Below are 9,817 nucleotides of genomic sequence, written 5' to 3'. Positions count from 1 at the left end.
GCACTTAGATCAATAGAAAATTCCTCGTTCTTAGAACACACAGAACCACTCTTTCACAAACATAAAATTCTAAAAATCCACGATATATACAAATACAAATTATTAAGAACCTATAAAAACGCCACATTAGGTAGGGCGGAACTATTCCAAGAATTATCAAATCTCAGGAAAAGTACAATTTCCTACCCATTCCGATATCAACCGCCATACTACGTTCCCTCCTCGCGCACCCATTATGGGAAAGAAAAACTTGACTACGCCCTGGCAACTACACTAAATGAGCTAGACCAGAAAGGTGTGAACGTTCTGGCCCTTACTAACAAAACCTTATTTGACCTGTTTGTTTGACTTTATTGAAACTGCTTATGCTTCTAATTGTTCTCGTAATTGTCATTTGTGATCGGACTGCCTGATCGTTTATTTGCTGATATGTTTATATAACTGAATCAAGATAATAAATCGTCGTGTCACTGCTGTTGTACGGGTGGCTAGAGCTTAGTCAAGCTGCACAGATGCAGATTTTTTCTCTGGCCCCCTATTTTCGCAGTAACAATGTACTGTCTGCGGCGAAAATAAAACTTGATTGATTGATTGATTGATTGATACTTACATGTGCACTTGCTATGACCATCTTATACACTTTACAGTGTGCTTGCACATTCACTGTGTGGTCATCGCTAATCCAACTAGCAGCAACAAGGCCCATGAGAGCTCACCCGAAGAAGCATGTGAGGCAAGTTGGGCATTGCACATTGTACAGAGTATAACAAAGCTGGAAGCAGCCAAAGCAGTGTCAAGCTCAGTACTCTTAAGAGCAAAAATGGACTCAGTCAGACAGTCAGATGGTGAAGTTTCTGAGGGTGTGGCTGAGAAGGCAAAAAACTTGTTTGAGCCAGTTTTCAGGCTTGTTGAAAGTGAAAGTGACCCAAAAACAAAGATACCAGACCATTCAAATGAACCAGCCAACAAAAACGTTGTGCACCTGTTAAGATTTCACTCTACAAAAAACCCTAGATTGTCGCCGCCATCATCTAGCCTTTCAAGGCCCACTGAAGCTCAAAAGGAAGTCCTTAAATAACAGCTTAGGGACAGCAACGTAGAAACTGAAGAGATAACCACGTCAGCAGGGCACGATTACTGGTAACAAGCCTCCAGTGCAGTTAGGAAGAGAGAAGTGGTGCAGTAGTGCTGTGCTGTCATGCCTTATTGAAGCAGGTTGAGGGCTCGCATGTTAACAAATCATGACATGTGGTCTCTGATGATTAGCCCGTCTGTTTTTGTCTGTGGTGTGCAGCCATATGTCACAGCTGGATGGTATGTGTGCTAGAGCACGAGAGATGCCTCCATGCTTGTTGTATGAGCTGCTGGTAAATGAAATCGAGGGTTCGACGGAAGCCCGTCTGGTCGGGATGAAGCATTGAAGAAATAATTGAAGGTGGCTGTGGTGGTGTTCCCTGGAACACCACCACAGCCACCACCACTTCCATTTCAGTGGTGGTGGCTGTGGTGGTGGTGATTTCAGTCGTGGTGGTGGTGGCTGCATTTCAGTGGTGGTGGAATGAAAAAAAAAAGCGTGTAGTTGAATTTAAGTGCACATCACAGAACCCAAGGTGGTCGAAAATAATACTGAGTCCCGCACTGTGGCATGCCTCATAATTCGATCTAGATTTTGTGTTCCATGTGATGTTCTTTATTGCCTATTTGAATAAACTTTTATTTTTCAGATTACCAAAATAGAGGGCATACGCAGTGGTGTTGTGTGCAGTCTGGATAAGTTGCTCTGGTCATGAGCACTCAATTAAAACTTCTGCATATTTGGCTGCAGCAGACAGTGTCATAATGATTGTAAAGACTATGCAGAAAGCTTTAGGCCACTCTACGTATCAGATCAGTTTTATATTGCATCGCTTATGGTGCATCTCTTACTTAAGTAGGCATAATAACAATTGGCAATGCTTCCTTACACATTTAATGTTTCTTTTTTTCTTTTGGAAGAGTAACCTTGGAAGAATAATCTACAACAGTGCTCCTACCTTCTCTTTCACTGTCTCCCATTTCTTTTCTACACTTCAACTTCATTCTACGCACTATCTTATTCTCCTCTTCATCCTACATTGAGGGTGTGGGAAAGTGAGCTAAGCGTGCATAAAGATTGCTGTGCAGAACTTAATTGTGGCACTGACGAAGACAAATCTTTGTCAAAAGGTTCACGCCAGCTACATTCCCCCTTAAAACAGTGTTTATCACTTCAAGCCTTCATATTCCTGTGAGCTTTTGTCTTGTTTAACAATTGCAACAGTCATACTATTTATTACTATCAATAGCCAGCATACACTTAGCACTGCAAAGTGCTGTTTAGAAGACGTGTGTAGTATAGTGTCGGCCCCTGCCAGATCTATGTGTTATCATACATTTATGTTTTGTAGTAGTTTAGCTAGATGGCGCACCCCCCTTCTGTCATGTGACGAGCTGGAACCAATCAGGAGGTGTCATCTGGCGTGTGAAGTCCTATTTAGTAATAAACGGCCGCAAGCCGGCTGAGTCTTCGTTCCGGTTTTCATCAGGAGCAGTTAGCTCCGAGTCTCCTTCACTGCGCCGGCGCTCGCCGCGCGTTCGCTGGCCGGGGGCCCCCACTTTCCTGCCGCTGCCGACACAACATCTTTTGGCGACGAGGATGGGATTCCCGCTGCGGTGTCGACCGAAGCCCCGGGAAACCAACGAGCTTCGTAAGTGAAGCGTCCTTTACGTGTCTGCACGGCCTGCAAACGCCGCCGACGCACTTGGCGTCGCGAGGCTTCCGAGCCTAGGCCTTCTCGCCCCCTTTGTTCCGCCCTGCTCCATTCTACTCGAGCTCCGGCTTGTCTTCTGCACTGTCCCCCGCACGCTACCGGGCATGGCTTCCTTTACGGCGAACCTTCCTGTTTTTCTTGAATTGCCCGGGCCACCGTTAATTCCATGGTATCGATGGAAAAAAAATTTTTCAGGCCCACCTCGAAGCGGCCGGCGGTGGCGACTGGACGGACGCGCGACGAGCGTCCGCGCTCGTCAGCGCTCTCGGGCGTGAGGGACAACGAAAGTACTTTGCAGACGAGGAGCAGGAAGCAGCAAGGCAGTTAACCTGCGCAGCGTCACCGTCAAGCGAAGCAGCAAGGCAGTCGACGTCAAGTGATGCGGTCCCGCCAGCGTCAGAGTTCCAGAAACTCTTGCAGCGGCTTGACCGGCTGTTCGCCGCGTCAACAAATGTTCTGGCGGAGAGGCACGAATTCACCAGTCGAAGGCAGTTCGAGGGAGAAGGATTTCTGGAATTCGTGACCGCATTGAAGGGGAAGGCGGTACAGTGCAACTTAGGCACAACGTACAATGAGCGCGTCTGAGACCAAATAATACATGGGGTAGCGGACGCCAGCGTTCGCGAAAAGTTATTAGCTCATGGCGAAACCCTGTCCCTGGACAAGGTCGAAGAAATTGGACGCTCGTTAGAAGCCTTGCATCGAGTGAAGCGCGCGTTCGGCTCTGAAAATGTACGAAGAATTGAGGCATCTCAACTTGGCGTTCCGTCGACGGGCCAAGATGGCCGACATAGTCCGGGAGGCCATGAAGATGGCCGACTTCTTCCGAGAAGCCGCCAAGATGACCGACATTTCGCACTTGGCTCCTCCGGGAACCGTGGTGCATGCGATCGGTGTGGCAGCACGAAACATATTGCGACGTACAGGAATTGTCCAGCAAGGAACCGGCGGTGCAACGGCTGCTACACGTTGGGACATTTTGCATCATTATGCCGAAAAACCCGTATTGTTAAACACGTCTCTTCCGCAGAGACGCTGTCTTCAACTTCCGCAAGGCAGCCGTCCGCGTCTGTCTTGAAGGTAAGCGCTTTTGAAACTAAAAAAGATTTGGAAGTTCCGGTCGTAGTGAACGGCGTCTCCATGCGACTGCTGGTGGATACGGGAGAATCTGTGCCATTCATGACGGCCGAAGATTTTATAAATCACTTTGGTCGACAGCACAGGCTGTCACAAGCAACAGTGGACTTCAGAAACTTCTGCAAGCAACGCATAGGCATTCAAGGCCTGTTTCAAGCCACTGTCCAGTTTTTCCGAAGGTCATGCTCCGTCACGTTCCACGTAACGACTACAGGAACATCACTGCTGGGTTCAGACGCCATCCAACGCTTGGGCATACAGATCGACGGTACGTCGCTGACATGTCGTCTACCATCGCTTCCTTCAGTACAGAGCCCCACAAGTGTGCCTCCGGGTTTTGATCACCTCTTCAGTGACGAGTTGGGTCTCGTCAACAACTTTGTTCACCGAATTCATCGGCAGCAAGATGCGAAACCAGTATCTTCAAAGTTGCGCCGACTACCCCTGGCTCTCCGTGACCGGGGCACAAATGAATTGCGACGTCTCGAGGACTGCGACGTCATCGAGCACGTCGAGGCTTCTGATTGGGTGTCTCCACTCGTGGTGGTGCGCAAGAAGGATGGAACCATGTGGCTCTGTGTAGATCTACGGGAACAGGACAGTCTTGTGCCTCAAGTTCAAGAAAGGGTCTTGCAGAAACAGTGGCAAACTAAGCAGTGTGTAGACAAACGTAGAGGTGCTCAGGCAACTCGTGTCAAGGTGGGAGACACCGTCAGAATTAGATTTAACAGAAAATGATTTTTTAAGTACAGTAAACCTCGTACAGTTAAAGCCCAGATAGGACCATCTATTTTTGTACTCAGTGACGGGAAGACGTGGCATGTGTCTAAGTTAACCCTAGTGATGAAGGATCCAGCAGGTAGTACATTGTGTACAAGTTATAGACTTTTTGTACTCATATTCAAATCTGGATAGTCATTCCGATGACTCGTCTGTAGTGACAGCGTCTTCTCATAGTCATACGCTTCAGTTAAGTAGTCCGTCTGACTGTATCACTTCCGAGTTTACACAGTCAGCAGTCGTCTCTGATTCCGTGGGGGAATCGGTAGCCTCCCAGGACTTGTTGGGACGTCGAGAGGAGCTTCCTGGGCAACCCTCTCCAGCTTTGAGCGACAACCACATTCAATTGTCCAACCAGGGGGAGGGAAATAGTAGTGGGACGACTGGGTCTTTAAAGTCGACCAATACGCGTCGCAACCCCCAAAGTTCTTCTGAGGTACGCACGCGTCCTCATCGCGACAGAAAACGGCCTCCGTGGCTCGATGATTATGTTTCTTGAATGTAGAGCGTCTTGCCGTCTTCGAAATGCCACGGCTAGCGGCCTCGCTGTGACATTTAGGAGACAATTCACATGTTTCGTTCGCACAGGTATAAAATGTGTTCCTTGTGCCGGTGCAGTGAGTCTTGTGCCGTGTTCCTTGTCAGATTTTGTTTTGACTGACTGCCTATGTTTTGGTGCCCAAGACTGGTGCGCGTGTATGTGAACTTGGGTGGGGACGGACTGAATTTGTTGTGGACTTAAGTGCGTGCCATGTGTGCATCTGGTGCGTGTGTGTGTGAACATGGGGGGGGGGACGAACTGAAGTTGTCCTTGGACTTAAGTGCGCGTCTTGTGTGCGCGTTTCACTATATGCTTCCTTGTTTCCAGGGGGGGGGATGATGTAGTATAGTGTCGCCCCTCTGCCAGATCTCTGTGTTATCATACATTTATGTTTTGTAGTAGTTTAGCTAGATGGCGCACCCCCCCTTCTGTCATGTGACGAGCTGGAACCAATCAGGAGGTGCCACCTGGCGTGTGAAGTCCGATTTAGTAATAAACGGCCGCAAGCCGGCTTAGTCTTCTTTCCGGTTTTCATCAGGAGCAGTTAGCTCAGAGTCTCCTTCACTGCGCCGGCGCTCGCCGCGCGTTCGCTGGCCGGGGGCCCCCACTTGCCTGCCGCTGCCGACACAACAACGTGCAAGTTTCTACTTCCCTTATGATAAATACTCAAGACATTCAGTCTCTATTTTATGAAAATCTTTCAAACATTGCCAGTGATGACCACCATATGGGTTAATGTCGGCATGGGACTGAGGCTTTCCCGCAAAAAGAACAGTTATGTTTTGCTCATATCATGTGACTGACAGTTTCTGCTGTAATTTTTGCACTTGTCAACTGCACTGTGAAGAGTTCGTTTCTGTGAATATGTGCTGGCCTGATTCTTCTTGTTCACACATTTCAGATCTTGTGCTATGAGATGAGATGTAAAATAAAAACACCGTGTAGATTTCACAATGCCTTTAAGAAACCACGCAAAGCTTGGAGATGAAGCATTACATGCAACTTGAACCAAGTGTCTGGACACAGCGAGTGAAAGTTGTTTTGTCATGAGCGAGGGTGTCGGCGTTACTTGTAACTGCCTTTAAATAAAAGTTTGTTTCAAAACAGTGGCTCAACTCTGTGTTCCCCCGGTAAAAAACAAAACCATTGGGATTTCCAATTCGCTTTTTAAACATAATGGACCAATATGAATAAAAAAGAACTTGATGAATCAAGATAACACTTGAAACTCCTTTTGAGAATCTTACTCATACACGAACACACTATAGCAATTATTTTCAATTGTATACCCACAATTTGCCGCGTCACCACGTCAAGTTTAAAGGCAGATTTTTTTTAGACTCCAGGAAGATATATGCTTAATTCTATCCATTGTTTACTGCATTGCATTTGATTTTCTATAACAAATAAAATCGAATTCTCCATCGATTGCGCCGACGCTCGCGTTATAATTATATGCTATTATTATTGACTAGTCTTTTATACATATTCTTGGGGGGTGGGGGGCTGCACTGGTGGCGTTCTACGAATTTGCGCCGCGTGTTTGTGCGGGTAAGCTTAAGCGCAGAATTTTTTTTGTGGGTTATGAAAACAATGCACTGCAGGTATATTAATTAATGCAACGAGCTGTATGAAATATTGGTCAAGGGGTTGAAAACGCCGTTATAGAGAATCTCGACGATTTTCTTTTGCGTGTGTGTATTTGGAGTTGATGCACAGTTTTCTTTCATTATTTATTTTGGCTACATTGCGCCAATTGCGCTTCCATGGAATAAAGAAGGCCGTGTCTGCTGTGCCCGGGGCACAGCAGACGAAAGGTGCCCGAAATGTCTACGTTCACTCATGACGTCACGTCCGCTATAACCCATGATGTCACATCCGCTCATTTCCATGGCGTCTGTCTCATCGCTACTAGATACTTCTAGTAACGTTGTCTGTCTAGTAATAATCTAGTAACGTTGGTCTGTCTTACGGAGCCGGCTGCGCTGCGAAGCGGTTCGTATTCCGTGCCCACTTAGAGCGTGAGTAATTCATCTTTCCACGCTATATGCGTGTAATAAAGGAGTGGGGCTGTGAGCTGTTTGATGCGTTACCATTAGGTACCTTGTGCGCATATTTTGCCTCATGGCCGCGTCAAATTGCAGCCGGCATGTGGAATGGGCCGTGGCATATCTTATATGCCGCCGTTCCTGCGACCTTGTCGCAGGAACGGCGGTCGTAGCTTGGCTCCGTATATTATTTTTAAATAGGTGGCGCTAAAGCGATGAACGTGACGACAGCCCTGAATCGGTGCTTCCGTTCTGCCCGTGCGGTCTTCGCCTGTGCCCGTGACTGTGGAGAAGTGATTGTGGCTGTTTGATGTCGTCAAATGTGAGAGCTTGTGGCGAAGTGATTGAGTATGGCCGTGGTAGTGCTGCCCATGTAGTGTTTTGCGGACTTCACCTGTGCCTGTGACTGATCGTGTTGCCCAATAGCTTTGTGGAAAGCGACGTGGTTTGTGTGGATGTCATCGCAGCGTTTGCCAGCTCCTGGGTGGCCCCTGTGCCAGTTATCGATGGCATTGCCCTGTAGCCTTGTGGAAGTCGATGTACCTTGTGTGTATTTCGTTGCCGCTTATGACTGCCTTAATTATAGGCGGTCACGCTGCCTTTTAAAGCGCGTACGAGCGCGAGAAACTTCACCGATTTTTGTGTAAACAACGTGGACGTCTCGAAATGTTAGCTAGAAAATCAACTGGCAGCAAGCCGAGTCTGTATTTTGTGGTTTTACGAGCTTATGCTCATGCGAGCAGCAGAAAGACAAAAGGTCCGTTACATAATGCAAGTTCCATAAAATCAGCTTTGCCGCAATACAGTTATGTTATGCGGTAAAGCAAACGTAATGTATTGCGGTAAAGTATATGAAAAGTAGGAAGGGACCGCTGCGTTACTGGGGCGATTTTCTTGTATTATGGTCATGGCCGTGCGCGAACAAGAAAAAATCACGGTCGAAGCGCATGGCGCAAACCTTTCCAATGCTTCAATTGGAAAAACAAACGAATCGGAGCGGGTGATGCAAAAAACAAAGCCTTTTGCATTAAAGCAGTTCCGAGAATATTCAATCATATTCCAAGCTTCTGCCTTAATTATGTTTGTTTAAAATATATGCATATATTGTGCACCAGCCTTAGCACCAATTCTAATGTACTTTAATGTAAGTTTAATAACACGTGGGAAATATATAATTTGTGCTGTATGGTGTTGTGCTGTTTATAAGCTGCTGCTTTCATGTGCTAATGTGTACATTGGCTGGAAAAGTTGATGCATCCTCCTTATAGAACTCATTAAAAGGGGAACCACCTGTCAAGCCATCATTGTTCTTGCTGTTGTACACCAGATTTCACAAACATGGGGATAGTTATGATATAGAAAGAGTAGCCGAGGCTTAATATATCCAGATGCATGCACAGGAGTGCGGGAGTCGACCATCTATCTCTCTAACTCAGGTTGAATGTGCCTACATGAGTAACATGTAACACTTGTTGGGTGTCTGGTTTCTTTTATTGTTAGCTTAGTTTGTGTTTTTTCTCCTATTTGTAGGTTTTAGTGTGTGTTGCTGTGTATGTATATAATTTCTTCCAGAGTGGCTTTCTTGTTGCTAATAAATTTAGAGAAGGCAGCGTTCTTCATTTTGTGCATCAGACAGCAAGTGAGCATGTTTCAAAGGATGTTGGATTTTATTGCCATAAGCAACAAAAAGGCATAAGCATATAGACTGCTTGCTGGAGGTACTCTTTATAGCATTAAGGATATTATCATGCTAACTCTGTGCCCAATAATTTGAAAGATCACATCATGTCTGGCATGTCTTCTTGCCACCATGAAATCTTGTCAGATGCATATAACACGGGACATACACCACAGATCTTGGCCAGCCATTCTCATTTGCGGTCTCGACCTCCTACCACTGAGCAGACTGGTCCAAGAGACCAAACATGCAACTTTTATCTGATCAAATGTAGTGTATGTTGCACAAAATTAGATGTCGGGTGTTATTGTTGACACACATACATATCTGTGAGCCTCATAAACTAATGTCGAAAGAAAGAGAATAATAGCCATGAAATGCACTCTTGGTAGGATGGCAGGACCATTCTTTTGCAGAGCTAAATAACAACCATGCAGCAGTATCATGATAACAAGCTGAACAATAATTTACTCCAACAATAGTTTCCTTCGTGGAACATTGCACTGATAGTCTTGAAATAAAATACCCATTGCTAACTGAAGGCCTTCCAAATTAGCATGACAAGAGGGCATATTTTAGGAAACAAGAATGAAAACGGAGCCGTTTAACTATGAAAGTTGTGAGTTCAACTCTGCAGAAGTTAGAAAAATGAACGAAACGGAATAGTTTAAAAGTAAGTGGTTTAGAGACAAAAGACCGTTTTATTCCATGCCAGAAAAGCAAGCAGAGGTTGAAATGCTTTCCACATACATACCTTCAAGGTACATGTACAGGCTCTATCCTGAAAGTAACGTCAGTACGGCGATTAAAAATCATTTATTGAATTAGTTTTTACAAAAAGTTT

At 46.0% G+C, this 9,817-nt stretch overlaps 1 long non-coding RNA gene across 1 annotated transcript; it reads left to right on the top strand.

Moving 5' to 3' along the window:
- The first annotated feature begins 1,517 nt into the window (after positions 1-1,517).
- Positions 1,518-8,928, top strand: LOC142560952 (uncharacterized). Its single transcript, XR_012823489.1, has 2 exons — positions 1,518-2,726; positions 2,985-8,928. It is a non-coding gene; the product is annotated as an uncharacterized LOC142560952 (long non-coding RNA).
- The last annotated feature ends 889 nt before the right edge of the window (positions 8,929-9,817 follow it).

The sequence above is a fragment of the Dermacentor variabilis genome, chromosome 10 (assembly GCF_050947875.1).
Source record: "Dermacentor variabilis isolate Ectoservices chromosome 10, ASM5094787v1, whole genome shotgun sequence".
Lineage (NCBI taxonomy): Eukaryota > Metazoa > Arthropoda > Arachnida > Ixodida > Ixodidae > Dermacentor > Dermacentor variabilis.
This window is presented reverse-complemented; position numbering and strand designations above follow the sequence as displayed.